Here is a 17914-nt window from a genome sequence, read left to right on the forward strand (position 1 = left end):
TGACCAGTTTCACCCTAGTTATGGGCTCATCAGCCGTGTACAGCTTGGTTCCTGTGACACTGTGTGCATGGGACACACGTCTGGGCATACCCGCCCCACTTAGGGTGACACAATAACTTTACAAAACACTAATGGATGCAATGCTTAAATTCATCTCAGTCACTGGTAAAACTGGTGTTCACATGTTAAGATCATTGCTTCTAAAAGTAATAGTGGGCCTATTGGGTTTGCCTATGTTTGGTTGAATGTGTGTGATTAGTGTTGTAAAACAAAACATGTGATCTTCAAGATCATCCACAATCAATAAAATAGTAAATGCAAATGTGCCTTGTTTGTCATACATCACTGGACTCAATTTATATGGGGAGGTAATTCCAGGGCTGAGCTTAGTCAATAGGAGGTGTGAGTCTTAGATTTCCCATCAAGATCCATGGTGTGCTTAAGTGAAATTGTTTGGGCCAGGGCTGCTAACCAGGGTACTGCACAGGTATCGGGACAATAGAGTTATTTAGAAGAGTAAGTTTAGGCAGCACAGGGCCACAGTGAGAGAGTCTGGGCTTTTTCATTTGCTGCAGTCCAGTTCCTCTGCACAGCAATGCCGTCAAGGAGAGCATCCTTGGCACCAACACAGACCTAATATGAGCAGACTAGGCTTGTAGAAGGCAGCGACAGCTGGCCTTGTGGTAGCCTATGAGTCCAGTCCTGCAGATCTTCAAAAAAGGTGGGCACACTCACTCAATGCTCAAGGGGAAGGTCACCTGCTTAAAACCCATACTCAGATACTCACCTTGGACATCAACAAGTGGATACATATTAGCATGTGTGTCTAAAGCTTCTTATCTACCTCACATTATAGGTACAGCACACCATCACCGGTATAAGTATCCCTCTTATAACAAGTACAGCTGGGCATTAACAGGGCACGTTTTCCACCTTCACAGAACAAGTACAACACAGCACCCTGAGTGCAAGTTTCACTCTTTTGCACAGAAAGGGTACATCACATTGTTTTAGGATCCAATATTCAATAAACAGGTACAGCACAGCAGCAGAAGTGCAAGCCTCTCTCTCAGAGAACAGGCACAGTACAACATCATCAGTGTATGCAGCCCTCATAGAACAGGTACAACTGGGCATGAGCAGTTAAAGCTGCTCTCTCATAATCAGGCAGAGCATGATAATAGTAGTACAAGCTTTTCTCCCTAGCGGAAAAGTTTTAGAGCTACATCAGAAAAACAAGCTTCCTATATATAACAGGTACAGCACAATCTGCCTCAACAGTGCAAACAATCGTACCTATTTGATGTGTATGCTGTAGTATGGTTGTGTGGATTGGTAATTATATGGATGGGTGAGTGTGGTAAATGATTAAGGGGCCTATTACAATGGAGGATTTTCTGCATCCTCCGGGCCGGCGGAAGCCACCGCCGGCCCGAAGGATGCGGAAAATCCTCTAAGACCCACCGCCACATTAGGATGGCTGGTGGGTCCTGGTTTCCGTCCGCAGCTTTTCCGCCGCGGTTGGCTTACAACCACGGCGGAAAAGCTCTAATATGGTGAAGGTGTCTCTCAGACACCATCAGCCATATTAGGATGGGCTTTGCAAAATGCTTTTCCGCGGGTTTTCCGCCGTGGAAAAGGATGTGTAACTTCACTGCGGGGGCCCGTTGCGGGCCCCCTGGGTGAACGGGGGTGGGGGGTGCACATGGGGGGTACCTATGGGACCCCCCTGCATTTGTATGCAGAAATCGCACGGTGCCTGCCGCTTTCTGCATACAAATGTATTGTATGCATTTTTACCATTGCGGCGAAAGCAGCTTGAAGCCGCACCCGCCGCAATGGTAAAAATAGAGGATGTGACCGCCAGGGTGGCGGTCACATCCTAACTGCACAGGAGGGAACTCCGCAGGCCATGCGGAGGTTCCCTCCTACTCTATGGTGGCGGACGGACTCAGGTCCGTCCGCCATCATAATCGGCCCCTTAATATGGATGTGTAAGTGGGTGTGTGAGTGGCTGTGTTGCTATGGGAGTGGATGGAGGACTGGGTGGTAGGAAATTGGAGTTAGCTGGTTGGGAAGCTGGGGGAGTTGGAGATGTGCTGGCTCAATATTTATGTTTGAATGAATGTGAAATGTCTGTAGTTGGATGAGTAGCTGTCTGTGTTTAAGAATGTATGTTAAAAGATGATGTCTGTGGATGGATGTATGACATTACAACGCATGCTTTTACCACGCATGCCTTTACAACGCGGTTTTTACAACGCGTGCCTTTACAACGCATAGTGCTTTGGGGCGCTGGATAGTGAATAGTTTAATTTACTATTCCAACTCCAGTCCCCGTGGATAGTAGGGAAGGTGTTGGATAGTAAATTAAACCTATTCCCTATCCTAGAGCGCCCCCCAGCGCAATGCAATGTAATGGTTTGCGTTGTAAAAGTTGCGTCGTAAAGGCACTGCGTGGTAAAAGTTGCGTTGTAAAGGATGTTTCCCCTGTGGATTGATGGGTATTTCTTCAAAGGCGAACAATGGTAAGTATATGTGTTTATTGGTGGATTAACGGCCAATTTGTATATGAGATATATAAGTATGTCTATTTTGTGTGAGTGGATAAATATGTGGACAGGTCATGTGGGCTCGTAGGTGGATCCATGTACCTTTGTGCTGCTGCATTTGGAGCTGCTCTCCTTGGCACATGATGAACTTTCAAATACGACCTGTGACCTTGCAGCCACTTACATCTGACTGTTGGGCAACAAAGCACAGTGAATCACTGTGTTGAGACAGCACATACATATAATACCACTGGGAATCCTGATACCACAAAATGCCTCTAGTGCTGGTTTTTGTGCACATATATGTCATATATGTCAAACTCCCGTGTTGGAATATTCAGAATGTAACAGCAATTATGCTTTTCATATGAAGCTGTGACTGTAAAATATAGACATTATAAGCAAGCTATATAAATGCTCATAACTTTAAGAATAGAAGTGAACTCTCTCGAACTGAGGTATAACATGCGATAGGTCTGGGAACAAGGGGGTATCATGCACATCCCAATAACAAAGCTGTTTCAGACTGAGGGTCAACATGTGGTAGCAGTGTAACAAAAGCATGCACATTCCAAGAAGTGAACCATCTCTTAATGAGGTATAGTATGTGATAGCACGGAAATCAAGGGCTGACACTGCAAATTCCAAGAAGGGAACTGTCTCAAAACGAGGAGCAACATGTGGTGGAATTGATAAGAAGAGGGTCACATGTAGATCCCAAAAGTGAGCCATCTTAGAATGAGTTATAACATGTTATACCACTGGTAGCAAAGGGGGTGGTATGCACTTTCCAAGAAGTGAGCCATTTCAGAATGAGGCATAGTATGCAGTGGTAATGATAAAAGGAGATGACATTTACATTCCAGGAAGTGAACCATCTCAGAAGGAGGTATGACATGTTATAGCAGTGGTAGCAAAGTGGGTGATATATTCATTCCAAGAAGTGAGGCATTTTGCAATGAGGTATACCATGTTATAGCACTGGTAACAAAGTGGGTGACATGTACATTCCAAGAAGGGAACTGTCTCATAATGAGGTATAACTTGCTGTATTGCTAGTAACTAAGGTGGTGTCAAGCCCATCCCAAGAACTGAGCAGTCTCAGAATGAGTTATAACATGCTATTACCCTTGAGCCAAAGGGGCGACATACGCATTCCAAGAAGTGAGATATCGCTGAATGAGGTTCAACATGTGGTAGCACTGAAATAAAGTGGTGACATGCAGATTTTAAGAAACAAGCTGCTCTGATCAAGAGACAACATGCAATAGGAATGATAACAAGGAGGTGACATGCATATTCCAAGAAGTTAGACACTTTGGAATGAGGTATAACATGCAATAGCACTACTAACAAAAGGGTTGGTATGAACATTCCAGGGAGTGAGCCATCTTAGAGTGAGGTATAGCATGTGGTAGCACTGAAATAAAATGGTGACATACACATTCCAAGAAGTGAGCCATCTCAGAATGAGGTATGACATGTTATAGCACTGTTAATAATGTGGATGACATCAACATTCCAAAGAGTGAGCCATTTCAGATTAAGGTATAACAAGTTACAACACTGGTAAGAAGGAGGGAGGCGTGTACATTCCAAGAAGTGAGCTGTCTCAGAATGAGGTATAATATGGGTAGCACTACTAGCGAAGCATATCCAGTCCAAGAAGTGAACCATTTCTGATTGAGGTATTACATGTGGTAGGACTGTTAACAACAGGTGAAATGAACGTTCTAAAAGGTGAGCCATTTCAGAATGAGGTCTGACATTCAGTAATACTGACAATAAAGGCATAAAAGAAGAGCTATAAGAACTAATCTTCCATATGCTAAGGAACTTTGACTACGTGTACATGTTTGCACTACGATTCTCGGCATTGGGCCACATAGTGTACATAATTGAAGACCCAATCTTAAGTGCTAGAGCATTGTGCCCCTGTGACCGAACTTTTGATCCAAGGCTTGCTAGGGGCACAAATCTCCAACACTGTGCATAGAGCGGATCATTATCCCAGACAGCATGCAGAAGTATAGTGAGTGAAAGGGCTCTCTGCACAGGCATTATGACCAGACCTGGACTGGCAGGCTATGACTTGACAAAGGAAATAAAGAGAAGGTGTTTTACCCCATACACCCCCCTGGAAGCTTAGGCCAGCGCTCACAATACCTGGTCATGCCCAATTTATGAAATCCCATATATCAGAGTCTAATAGGAGAATAGGAGATCTAGATATACAGGGGAACTAGATCTATAGTGCTGTCCCCTGAAACTAAACCAAAAATTGAAAAGTATAGGAAAACAACAGCAAATAAAAAACAAATACCAAGATGGATTATCTGCACAATTTGGGTTGAATTATCCCCCACACTTGTTCACATTTATTAAAAAACAAAAGAAGGCAATGTTAATCTTGCATCTTTTGATGTTATGTTGCGTGCATTCAAATTGTATTATCCATCATGAGATATCCCTGAAGATGTTTAAAAAATGTGTACCATTTTAAGGTAGATTTGAAGCTTTGTATGCAAGTGAACTTCAAAAGCATAATTAATAATGCTATAATGTATGCAAATGATGTTGTAGGAGATCCTTTCCAGATTATTCTTTTCACTTGCAATGTTTCAATTGCTATGAATACAGATAGTGAATGAAATCTGCTTTATTTATTTTTAACTGAAATAATGGAAAAATGTAGGTAAAATTAATTCAGAAAATTATGGGCCTGATTCACAAAGATAAATTGACACCTTTTTCCAGTATTCACAAAAGTGTAACTTAATTATACTTTTAGGAGTGCAGTGGCTTCGATGTTGAGGCAGAGAACTTCACACATGGCTCTACAGTCATGGCGAAGAACTCCGCACAGATAGGATAGGCTTATATTTTTATGTGTGAATTTCTCTGACACAACTGCGAGTCCCTAAAGTCATAAACTTAGTAATAAATTGCAGTTTTGCGAATACTGAAAAAGAGTGAACTTACACAAACATGAAAGTTTACCTTTGTGAATCAGGCCCTATATATACATGATGGAGTGAATGTCCTCATTTCGTAAAAAAAACACTTTTAAATAGAAAGTGCAAAAGTCTTGGCAAAATAACAGATGAATAACAAATACAATGTTTGTAGTGAGTATCCATAGCACCGGGGTGGGAGCCAGCAGCAGGAGCCACAGCGGACTCCATTTCCAAGGCTCCTCACATCACTGACACACCATCCTGCATCCGGAGGCGCTCTTAACGGATGGAGAGATCCTGCTGCGTGAGTACTTGCCCGTCTCTGACTGGAGGTGTCCAAACCAGGCTCTCCCTCTAACAGCTGGCATCCAAAACTTACTAGCTGCTTGCGACCATATACTCCAATTAATACAAGTTAAGATCTTTTTGCAGTGTGGGGGCCAGGGGCCTGGCTGGGTGTGCCCCATCCTGGAAGGAACTGGCAGATGTTAAGGATGAGTAAGTCCCACACCTTTTATCCTTATTTCTTGCTTTTCTGCTGTCGTGCGTGCAGACTGATTTAACCTCCACTATGGGTAAAAGGAAAGCGGGTGATCCACTTAGAGTTGAAACCAGTGCTAAGAAAGCCCAAAGACCAGGTCACAAAATGAAAACCGCTGATCTGTGCCCTAATACTGATACATTTGCTGACATTGATTTATTAATTGAAGAAGTCGAATCCCCACTAAACCCAGTAGGTTCTGATAATGGAAAGGGTGACCACTCAAGGATTCCGGACATGTTTAAAAATATTAAAGCCCAAAAATTGCAGGAAGTAGCCCTTAGTTCACAAACAGGCCCTGCTGCATCTGATAATCAGTGTGTAACAACGGATTTTGCTGAAGATGTAACCCCTCTATCACCCAAATCTAAGCCGAAAGCTAGGGAAGATGACCCTGCGTTACTGTCTTTTAAAATTCCTTGCCCATTGTTTCCAGAGGTCAATATTGCCCCGCGTATTCCCTGCAATAACCGGTTTGCAGTCCTTTAAACTCTAGGAGATGCTGAGCGGCAAATTTGATCCCAATCGCAAACTAACAACAGCTATGTTGATCCAATGGAAAATGGACGTCAGTCAAGGCTGATGACACGTGCTGAATCCACACTCTATGAAAACTATCACTAAAATTGGATCAGCTTAGTGGTACGATTGCTTCTCTGGTGGATCACGTTTCCTTGCTACAGCAAGGAAGTTTACTATGCTGCTACAATAAAGACCCAGCCTGACCTTTCTCAATTTCTTAAGCGAACCAAATATACTCGAAAGTGCCAGTAGAGACGAATAGATTTGATCAGACTCAAAATTCTGTTGCTATCTTAAGTACTGTAAAGCCACCAGAAATCCTTCGATCTTCAAGTATCTCTTCTGCTGATTACTCAACACGATCTCTAAGGTATCATAATCTGACAGCCTTCAATAGTATGACCATAGGAGCAGCGGATGGTAATCTTCACAAGAGAGTAAGGGCTGGTGCTAACATAATCTGTCCTCCTTATCAGGGTGCTCTATATCAACTTACTCCTCATTTACAACAGGACTATTCACCAATGTCTCCAATCGATTGCTTCCGAAGTATCATATTAAGACTCTAGCAATTCAATCTATATGACCCGAGTGCATAAACCTAAGTAAGGAACGCATGAAGATACTGATGGGTTAATAAACAAAGTAATATTCTAGTTTAGAATTAAGTGCAAGTGTCTTTCTGTAATTAGATCAGATATTCTGAGTGCTAGATGGTTCCCTTCAGACACCCTAGTCTACTATTGCATCCAGGTTATTTTATATGACAGCAAGTTCGTTGAGAATCTCATACATTTTGAAACCTGGGCTTGTCACCATATGGGACATGATGTGATGGGAATCATATTAAAAATGTCTCTTCCAACTAGTAGATCTTTGAGAAGCTCCCTAGTGCAATATGATAATTCATTCTCACAAGGTGGTCGTCAAGCTTCTAGTTCAAACCTGAATGCAGTTGATTGACTGAGTGTAACACATGCACGAAGTAATTGTGTTTTATCTTGTGTAGAAATTAACCCTGGGCGAAGCACTACGCTACGCTCGCGAAGTTTGCGAAGTTTTCGCAACTTCGCACTACGCGAGCTGCACGTAGCACAGTGCGAACATGCGTAGTGCAGCGTAGCGTAGTGCGGCGGTCATTTTTTGCTTGTTCGCGGTCCTGAACGTCATGTTCGCGACTGCGAGCAAGCAAAATGACATCCCGGCGAGATGCTCAACGTGAGGAGGTCAGGTTTCTCATTGTGAGTGGTTGCACATGCTCACGACCGCTCTCAATGAGAAACTACTTGTTCGCGTTGAGAAAGCTGCCGCTCGAGTAATAATCTACTTGAGCAGCAGAAAACTACAGCTCGCACTGTGCAAGATGCCGTTTTCAATGCTTGCACAGTGCCGGATGCTTGTCCGCACTGTGCAATCATTGAAAACGCATCTTGCACAGTGCGAACATGCTACTACGCAGCTCGCGTAGTGCTACGTGAAGTTCGCGTAGTGCGAAGTGCACTTTGCGTAGCTTCGCGTAGCCCTACTTCGCGAACTACGCCCACCCCTAATGCTAGGAACAATACCTGTCCCTTCAAATGTGGTTATCGATTCAGCAGACAATGGGAGGAGTGATACTGGGGTGCTGAGAAATGAACAAGGAGGAAATTAATGCAGACCCGATCAGTGCTTTATTGAGAAAAACTTTCCCAGCCGGGCAGAGGTTCAATGTTTAATTTACAGACAATGTCTTAGGATTCAACACACAAGGATACTGACAGTGAGACACAAACCTGTGTCCTACTACAAAGACATTAGGACATACAATTCGGGAAACAGAAAAGGGGAGGCTTCAGGCAATGCTCACTGTTTGTTTTCTGAACCATTGTGTAATTTAAGTAAATAAATAGTATGGAACAACTCTACATAAACAAATAATAACATCAAAAGTGTATGTATGAGAAGTTTTAGGTGTCGACGACGTTTCAATTCGAGAAAACAAATCAAGGATAATCTTCAGGACATTAGATATGCATGCCTGTAGTTACGTGCTAGGTGGGCAAAAGCTGGTCCTGCGAAGAAGGGCTGAAGGGTATCGACCAGCGAGGTAATGCAACAGCTCTGGTCACGGTGTGAAGGTAATTTCCTCCTTGTTCATTTTCCTATCACTAGGGAACACTGTTGTGCTAAAATAAATAGTTTTCAAGGTCCCTAGCCAACTTTGATTGGGTTACCCTTGTTGTTAAAACAGGGGTGCTGAGAAAGGCAAACTGTGTGTCTTCTAATAGAAATGGAGGGGTAATGTTACCTGATGCTTCTACCTGCCTTAGTGGGCCAGCTGGGAATCTGGGTAGCAACAACAAGGATGGTGGGTGTAGGCCATGTGATATAATTACTATACCTCTGGATGCTAGCTCACGCCCTTTGCATGCAGCGTGTTTTACAGGCCCCTAGTCACACACTGGGATTAATCTTATATAGTGGAACTTGGCAGGTATTGCTTCTAAGCTAGATGATCCTGAGTGGTTACTATACATCGGAGAACAGGATATTTGTATATTTCAGGAGACCTGGGCAACTGAAATTTTTTTTGGTTGATGGGCTTACAAGTTGTAGTGTTGAAGCAAAACCCCCCAGCCATTATGGAAGTGCAATTGGAGGTCTCCTGTTTTTTTTTAAGAATAATATACTCAAATCATGAATGTCGAGACAGATATCATCTTTAGATTTAATGGGGATCACCGCCTTGCCACCATAAGGGCTAGTTGTGGCCCTCCTAAAGATATATATAACATCTACTGCAGCCAGTATTGAATCCCCCACGTTGTCCATTCTTGATAAAGTGTAGGACTCTCTCCATTCGAATACCAAAGTAATACTGACCGGTGATTTCCATACATCCTATAAACCGTCCTCTTATATTAATGAAGTCACAGAAGATGACGATGAACAGAGGGGTATTAGAGCACTAACGGGGAACCTCGAGCAAACTTCACGGAAATTGGTCTTAAGTTAGGTTCACTAGTAGTGGGCAGAGGGTTGAAGGCATGTAACTGGTGCACTAGATCTGACCCTGATCGAGCCTCTATCTTTAGAAGGGGAAATCAAGCAACTGTTATCGATGTTGTTACTTTGGATGTGAGACTCTGTCCACTTTTGGATGATATGAAAGTAGATAGACGAACTGACAGTGACCATGACTTCCTGGTAGTTTCCTTGGGTGGACCTTTTTGGTGAGAACATTGAATACATGCCACACAGAGGTACCAGATCCTGTACTTTTCTAACTGCAGGCGCCACGTCTCATAGCCCAAAATTATGATGAATCAAACACTGTTGTCCCAGATATATGGGCTTTATGTTAGCTCATTGGATAATTATGGAGATGTGAATGAGCAAGAAATCCCAATTTTAAACATACACAATTTTCTTTTTAAAGCGCTTCAACAGGTTTTTTATAAAGATACCAGTTTCGGTAAAAAAACTAACTGGTTCGATTACCCTTGTAAGCAAGCTAAACATCTACTAAGGTGTGCTGTCCTTGAAGGTGGTAGGGACCAAATAGCCCAAGCAAGGGGCACGTACGAAACCTCCATAAAAAAGGCAAAAATGTGATGGGACTACAGAATCTGGGAGCATATATTGAGCGCGATAAAAACAAATGATAAAAACCAATTCTGGTACAGAATACTAAGAACCACCAACATTTTATTTCAGCTGATAGGTGGGTGTCTCATTTTTCTTATCTCTATGAGCCTAAGGTAGGCATCACATAGGTCTCGTACAGTATTTTAATACCATCTAGGGGCTTGTCCTGCCATGATATTTTACAACTTGTTGGCTCAGCTGTCACTTTTAGCTTAGAAGATGCTATGAATGCCATCTTCACACTAAAAACAGCTAAGGAGCCAGGAACTGAGAAAATTCCAGGGGACCTCTATAAATCAGAACCCCAGATATGGTCACTCTATTTTAATCTCCTTTCCAATGTTATAGCGATAGCCTTTTAATCTCCTTTCCAATGTTATAGCGATAGCCTAGAATATGCTATGAATGCCATTTCCACACTAAAAACAGCTAAGGAGCCAGGAACTGAGAAAATTCCAGGGGACCTCTATAAATCGGAACCCCAGATATGGTCACTCTATTTTAATCTCCTTTCCAATGTTATAGCGAGAGGGGGGAGATACCTGACTCTTGGAAGGGGGCTGAGTTTTTTACCATATACAAGAAGCGTGATGCATGTGTACCATCAAATTATAGGCCAATTAGCCTAATCGCTAATGCCCCCCCAAAAAATTGCAAACAAATCTTTCATAAATTACATCACTGGATAGACACTAATATTATTATGTCAGACCTCCAAGCAGGGTTTCGCTCTAAGATGAGCACTGTAGACCACATTTTCAGATTTACCATACTACACTGGAAATATACTCTATTACAAAAGGAGAACCTTTATGTGGCATTCATCTATCTTAGAGCCACCTTTGATCTCATCCCTCGTACAAATGTGTGGTCTGCTTTAAATTCAATGGGGGTCCCAGGAAAGGTATTGTGTGGGCATGCAGGAGAGTTAACTAAGCGTATAACTAGGCGTATCCCCATACAGTGGGGTGTATGCCACGGATGTGTCCTTGCTCCTACGTTCTTTACCCTCTACATAAATGATGTGGTAGAGGTCTTGAAAAATTGTAGCAATGTCTCCCCCCTGCAGAACGGTAATAAGCTATCGACTCTTTCATTTGCAGACAACTCCCTTCTCATCTCCAAGACCCAAATGGGGCTCCAGCTCCTTGTTAACAAATTTACTGAATTCTGTGTGGCAAGGGGATTGGAGCTCAATGCTAACAAAATGAAGTATATGGCATTTGGTAAGGGAGTGGCTAAAAACTCAATCATATGGGCTGGGGGTGAAGTACTTGAGAGGGTTAGCAGCTTTGACTACCTAGGAGTTAAGGTAATGGGGAACATGAAGTGGAATGACCAGCTAAAGAAAAGTTCTATACTACTAGAGCATAGAGCCAATGAGATCAGTAGGCTGCATAGGCTACCAAGTCCCCGTGCAGTATTGCCTGTCCTGGAAGTCTATCGAGGCAAAGCTCAAGGGGCAGCCCTATTTGGAGCCGAGACTTGGGGATTAACTGATGTTTCTCAACTTACTGCTACAGAAAATAGATTTGCTAGAAGGCTGGTCTCTGTCCCCAGTAGCACACCTTTAATTCCTTTTTTTATGATTTGGTGCTCAAAACAATTGCAGATATGGCCGCTCTTAGAACCCACTCTTTTACTGGATCCGATTATGAGTCACTCCTGAGTTGAAGGAATTCAGTGATTGCCTTGTTGAATTATTGGGCATGAGGGGTGTCAAGCTAATACGTTGGGTCTAGTTTGCATCAGATTGGTTTAAAAAGTTGGGGTTGACAAGGCTATGGATCAACTCAGAAAGATTGTGTAAGACTGATCTTAATTCTTTAAAATCTAGTGTTTGGATCCATATCTGAGATATTCATTTAAACAATTCAATTGGCAAACTAACAAACAGATTCCTAGATAGTAAGCTGTGTCTTCATTACAAGGAATTTTTACATTTTATTTCCTCCCCTCTAGTCAAGAGTCTTTATATCTGTTTTTACCTTGGCACCATGCCCTTCAGATCTGTATCGAGTCAATGGTGTAAGGCACTCAGCACTAGTACTTGTCCGGCATGTGGCTCAGCAGATGAAGATGAGGCACACATATTATTCTTCTGTCCAAGCTACCATAGCCCGTGCCAGAAATGGATTATTCCCGTATGCAAAAATCTGAAGGTAACAAAATATATAGTGGCCTTTAGAATACTCAGGAGTGACACGACTCCAGTAATAGCCATTGCTACAAGTACATTTTTACAGGTGGTATGGCACAAATGTGGTAGATTATTGACTGTGCCCCAAGTGACTAGGCCTAGCTTTTTTAATGCTTTTCTTATTTTTATTAATACTGTTTCTTTCTATATTTAGTTGAAGATAGTTTTTAAAGTACCTTTTTAGTTATCTATTGCTCAATTTGCACCCAGTTCTGCTTGATTTCTGCTCCCATCTTGCACACAAATAACAGCAAAAGAAAATGAAATGTTGAATGGTGCTGCTTTCCTTGTAATGAAATGTGCTGTAACATCTTTTATATTGGTTTTATGATATGTCTTTTGTAATGTTTTTGCACATGTGCACTTTGATGGTACTTGGTTATAGAATAAAGTTAATTTACTATTACTACTTAGTCATTGAAGTTTACAAATGAAGTAACTTGATGAACTGACTAAACTTAGCTAAATAATGAAGCCATATTAACAGTAATTTACATGCTAACATTGAAAGGCCTGTTTTTCCCATTACATTGTTGTTTTTCTTGAGGTGTGTTTCTCTTCCACTACAGATGCTATAACTATCCAGAAGTCTTCTGTAAGTTAGTGACTAGGCATTTGTTATATATTAGACAACTGATAGTGAGGTTCTCACAGGGAGGGGAGGAGATGGCATGAAATATGAGTCATGGGAAGTTCTGTCTGAACCACATGATGTGGACAAAGTATGTTTTCAAGGACTGGTTTATGTTGCCTATTAATAAGACATGAGAAACTACGGAGTTTACCTGCTCCCAGGGGTTGTTGAAGTCCAAATGGATGCTGAGAACAGGGAATGTGACAAATGTTTCAACATATGTTTTAACAATTTTAAATTAGCATGTGTTACTAGACTAGGGAGGAGCACTCTGGACTCTATTTCGCACTCGTAGGTTTACTTATCTTCAGGAGAGATCCCCATTGAACCCTTTTCTTTCAAATAGATGATTGATAATTTATAGCTGAGAATACTTTCAAGCTTGAGAAATTATTTACTGCTTAAATGCAAAAGCTTCCCTCTTATGCATTTTTATTCTGACATCAGAACTCCTTCTTGGGTTTTTGAACTAGCACCTTTTTCTTTGACTTAATTAAGACAGTGCCATTCTTATGTTTAACTTAGATTAGGGAAATTCCTTTATGATGCACACTCGTATTATTTATATTTTATTTGTAATATTCACTAATTTAGCATTTTATCTTGTTTTCCAACTATTAGAGTATCTGATTTTGTAATAATGATAACTAAAATATGAATATTTACTGAATAAAACAATTAAAGTTTATTTTGTTTATTTTGAATTGTTCACAAAACCCTGTAACTCACACCAACTCTGTTAATTAATTATTGTGAAGCCCAAAACGGATTTCACAATTCATGGTGTTTGATGTATAACATTGTTCTGTTTAATTTCTCATTGTCGATGAACAAAGGTCCATACGACCAGTGGCGGGAATTATTTAATTATTAGACTTGAAAACAGAGATACAAGGATCCCTGCACCAACATATATATTAGGGGGCAGATTTATGAAGGCCTTGCGCCGCCGGTGCGTCATTTTTAACATGGGAAAAAGTGACGCACCGGCGGCGCAAGGCCTTCATAAATCTGCCCCTAGGTATCTGATTTTCATCTCCGTGTCTAAAGCAGGTTTAGAAAACTAAAGTATGTGTCTCCCATCCAGACTATCAGAATACTGATTTAACTGGACAGAAAATACACAGCTTGGTTTGTCTAATGCAAACCCCCATGAGGGGAAATTTAATAGATAGTGCTGAGTATTGGAATTATATTTCTGTCATTGTAAATACATGACATAGGCCAGCTCAATTCTTGGCAAACAGTTTTATTTTTAGGATTTCAAATCAATTACCACATACTTAAATAGAGAATTATTGCTTCACACACAGCAACATTCTCTTGTAAACAAAAAAAGTAATGCGTTTTATTGACAAAAGTGGGAATAAACTTTGAAGTATCCATGAATCACATTTCATTTATCAGAGAAGAATTTTGGCTTACGCCTAAATATTGTATGTCACATGAAACTGTCGAACAGTGTTTTGCGTGGGACTGCTTATGACTAAAAACATAACATTTAAGGGCCTGATTCACAAAGGTAAACTTACACTTTTGTGTTGCTTGATTGCCATGTACGGTCACAGTGCGACGTGCTAATGAGAAGTAAGTGTCAATTGTGGTATTCCTACGGGCCATTCCTGCTGCTGCTGCAGTGGGATGTGGGCCACCTGCCCCATCACCACCATAATCAGCCAGTACATCTGGAACTGGGATCAATGGGGCCCTGTTGCGAACACATATATTGTGCAACATACAACATGCAATGATCAGCTTACACAAGATGTCTGGGCTGTAGAGGAGCATCCCACCTGTGCCGTCCAGGCACCTAAAATGTGACATCAACACGCCAATGTGCGTTCAACGATGCCCTGGTACATATGTGGGCCGCATTGTACTGCCTCTGGGCGGGTGTGTTTGGATCTCAGAGGTGTGTCATCATCCAAGGGCAGAGTGCATATCCTTGATCACCTGTGGCAGTGCAGGGAGAAAAGAGTCAATACTGGGTTTGGCAGTAGGTGATGGCATGTCCACCAATCCAGTGATGTCTGTGCTGGCTGTGTGTGAGGTAAGTGTTTGCCAGCCTGCAGGGAGGTGCTGATGCTGGCCATTATACCACCAGTCTGAATTGGGTTCAGGGGTAGGCCAGGATGACCATGGAGTGTTGTGTCCGTGCCTGATAGGTGTAGTGTAGTTTGAATATGGTCTGGTCATGTGTGCAGCCCCACAGTTGTGCATTGCCCTGGGGAGGCATTGGGATGTGTGGTGTGTTGACTTGGTACTTACCAACGAGCAGTCCAGTTCCATATGTGCCATCCTGTGCTGGTGGATGATGGACTGTTGGTGGCGGTCCTGGGGGTGGTGGCGGTGAGCGTTGTGGCCCTGTTTGGGCTCCGAGCTGCATGAGTAGCTCCATGGCATCATTCGTACTTCGGGTGTGGCTGTGTGCGGAGCTCTGTTGCCTACCGCAGGTAGTCATCCGCTTTTACACCTGCTTGAGGTAGTTGTTAAATACCTGCTACTAACGGGCCTTATCGCTTCTTTTGTGTTCTTATCGCTGATCTTTCTGGTTGTTCTGAATGTTGAGGTGTGGAGTTGTTGCGGCATTTGTCATGGAAACGCCTACTCTGCATCTCATTAGCGATAGTTGCGGGTGTCCTATATGGCGATGGTTTTTGTGGCTGCTATCGTGGGAAAGTTGTGCTGTTGGCTGTTAGCACCTGCTTGTGAATGGTGGGGTAACTTTATCACAACTTTGGCTGCGATACAGTGCAGTTAATTCCACGATAGCTCCTTGTGAATATGCCCCTCGGTGCACTCTATTAGTGCACAACTTTTAACACAAGGGAACTTTTTGCACTAAGTGCACTTCTTTTGGTAATTGTTTATTTGTGGCAATTCTTTACAGTGAATGGTGCATCCGTGGTAAATTTATACAGCAAATGGCACATCGCTTCTACTGCAGACAGTTGGACTGTCTCAAGAAAGGGCTGAGCTGAAGAGATCCTGGGCCATACGATAATAGGCATTAACAGCGCAGATCTGAGATCCTGTTTTTTGCTCGTGCAGGGCATAAAGTGAATTTATTTACCCCAATATTTCTCAGATGCAGTCCTCTATTTTTGGCCATAACTGCTCATAAACTGAACTAGGTAAACCTTGCTTTCAGTTTCCGAGCTGTGGTGCCAGAATATAAAGCACTATCAGGTTAAATGATTTTACTTTATGCACTCCAGGCACACAAAATAGGTGCTTGGGTGTGCTCTGTTCCAGACAAGCCCATCAGGATTTGGCATCTGGAGCTACAGGTGGGCTAGTTCTTTGAGTCATTAAGATTTGTATTGTTATTCCTGTGTCCTGTTATCTAACATGAAGAACAAAGTAACAAATACATCAGCAATGCGTGGACCATTAGTCATCTTAACAGTAAAATCGATGTTGCTGAGCATAGATAACTTCCTACAGTATGAAAGGAAGCTGTGAGAATAATCCAGAACGTCATGAATAATAGCTAAGAGATGTAATTAGGGTAATTATGTTGCTCACCTCTTTTGAGAAGCCACCTTATAATAATGAATCAGAAATGACACAGACTTGTCTTGTTTCTTTACTAAATCTGTAGAAAAAACGATTTCCTTTGTATCATAAATGTCAGTAAATAATTGTAACCTATTGGGTCAGAAAATGTGCTTTTGGGCAAGCAGAGATTGTGTTCTACTTTCATCCCTGCAGTGTTTTCTTTTCCCTCTTTGGTAGCTATGGGTGGGTGATATTTCCAGCTAAAAGAGAAAAGTCACATTTTTGTCCATGTTGCCTACAGGGGAAAACAGTATAGAATGTATAGATAGGAAGAGATTCCTGAACTGTGGCTATTAACTGTGATAAACCCTTATGGGTTTACAGTCAATGTAAGTGGGCTGTTTTCAATTGAGTAGATCATGTTTCTCATTGTGTGGAAGAGAAATCTCAGCATGATGGTGTCTGCAGATGATTTCTCTCTGCACATATCTTTTTGTAAATAGTTTCCTGTGCAATGTCTGTGCAAAATTAGTCTGTACAGTCATTGAGTGCTAGCCATTGATTTTTAGGTATGGCTTGACATTGCAGTTATCTGCAATAGATAGGCCCTTATTACATGAGTCCCTGTAAGTTGTGTGATGTTTATTGCATCTGATAAAATCTTCTTCCGCCGAGTCCGAATTTATTGTATGTGATGAATATCATTGAGTACAAGTTTTTGGGAATAACATGCTGCGTTTGGTGCTTACCCCACTAACATTACATGTTCTAATTGATTCTCCCTATAGATATCAGCAGGGTTAGGCCAGCACATATTTATTTCAAAACTTATAATTGCGATATTGTTGGTAACTGCAGTCACACATACATCACAGGTAACCAGACTGCTTGTAATGAGGGCCCAGATATTTCCATTACCCAAAGAGTTGGTCAGCCTCCTTCTGGCACTGACGTTTTTGGTTAAGCCTCCTTCAGCAATTGCATTGAAACCTTCTCAATCACATCAGCGAGGCCTGCTGTAGGGCAGTGCGACCTGTGTGGCCACAATGGGCTTTGACCTGGAGGAGAGCACTGACCTCAGGGGGTGTTACTGGTTTAGCACTAACACGATTTTAAAACATCTGCTGCACTCTCTCTTTTTCTTTCTTTCTTCTTTCTCTTTCTTCCCTTTTTCTGTCTTTCCCACCCAAAAAAGCAAAAGCAAAAATGCTATTTTAAGTATGGTACTCTGAGATTATGTTTTCCTTTTATAGTGGTTGTCATCTAGTCATTTATGCTGAATTAGATTTTTCTCTTTTTCTTTATAGGTAGTTTTATATGTCACTAGGTGGATTTGTATTGTATTCTTAGTATTATATTTTTTGTACCATGTTCTCTCTT

Source organism: Lissotriton helveticus, chromosome 11 (genome assembly GCF_964261635.1).
Source record: "Lissotriton helveticus chromosome 11, aLisHel1.1, whole genome shotgun sequence".
Taxonomy (NCBI): domain Eukaryota; kingdom Metazoa; phylum Chordata; class Amphibia; order Caudata; family Salamandridae; genus Lissotriton; species Lissotriton helveticus.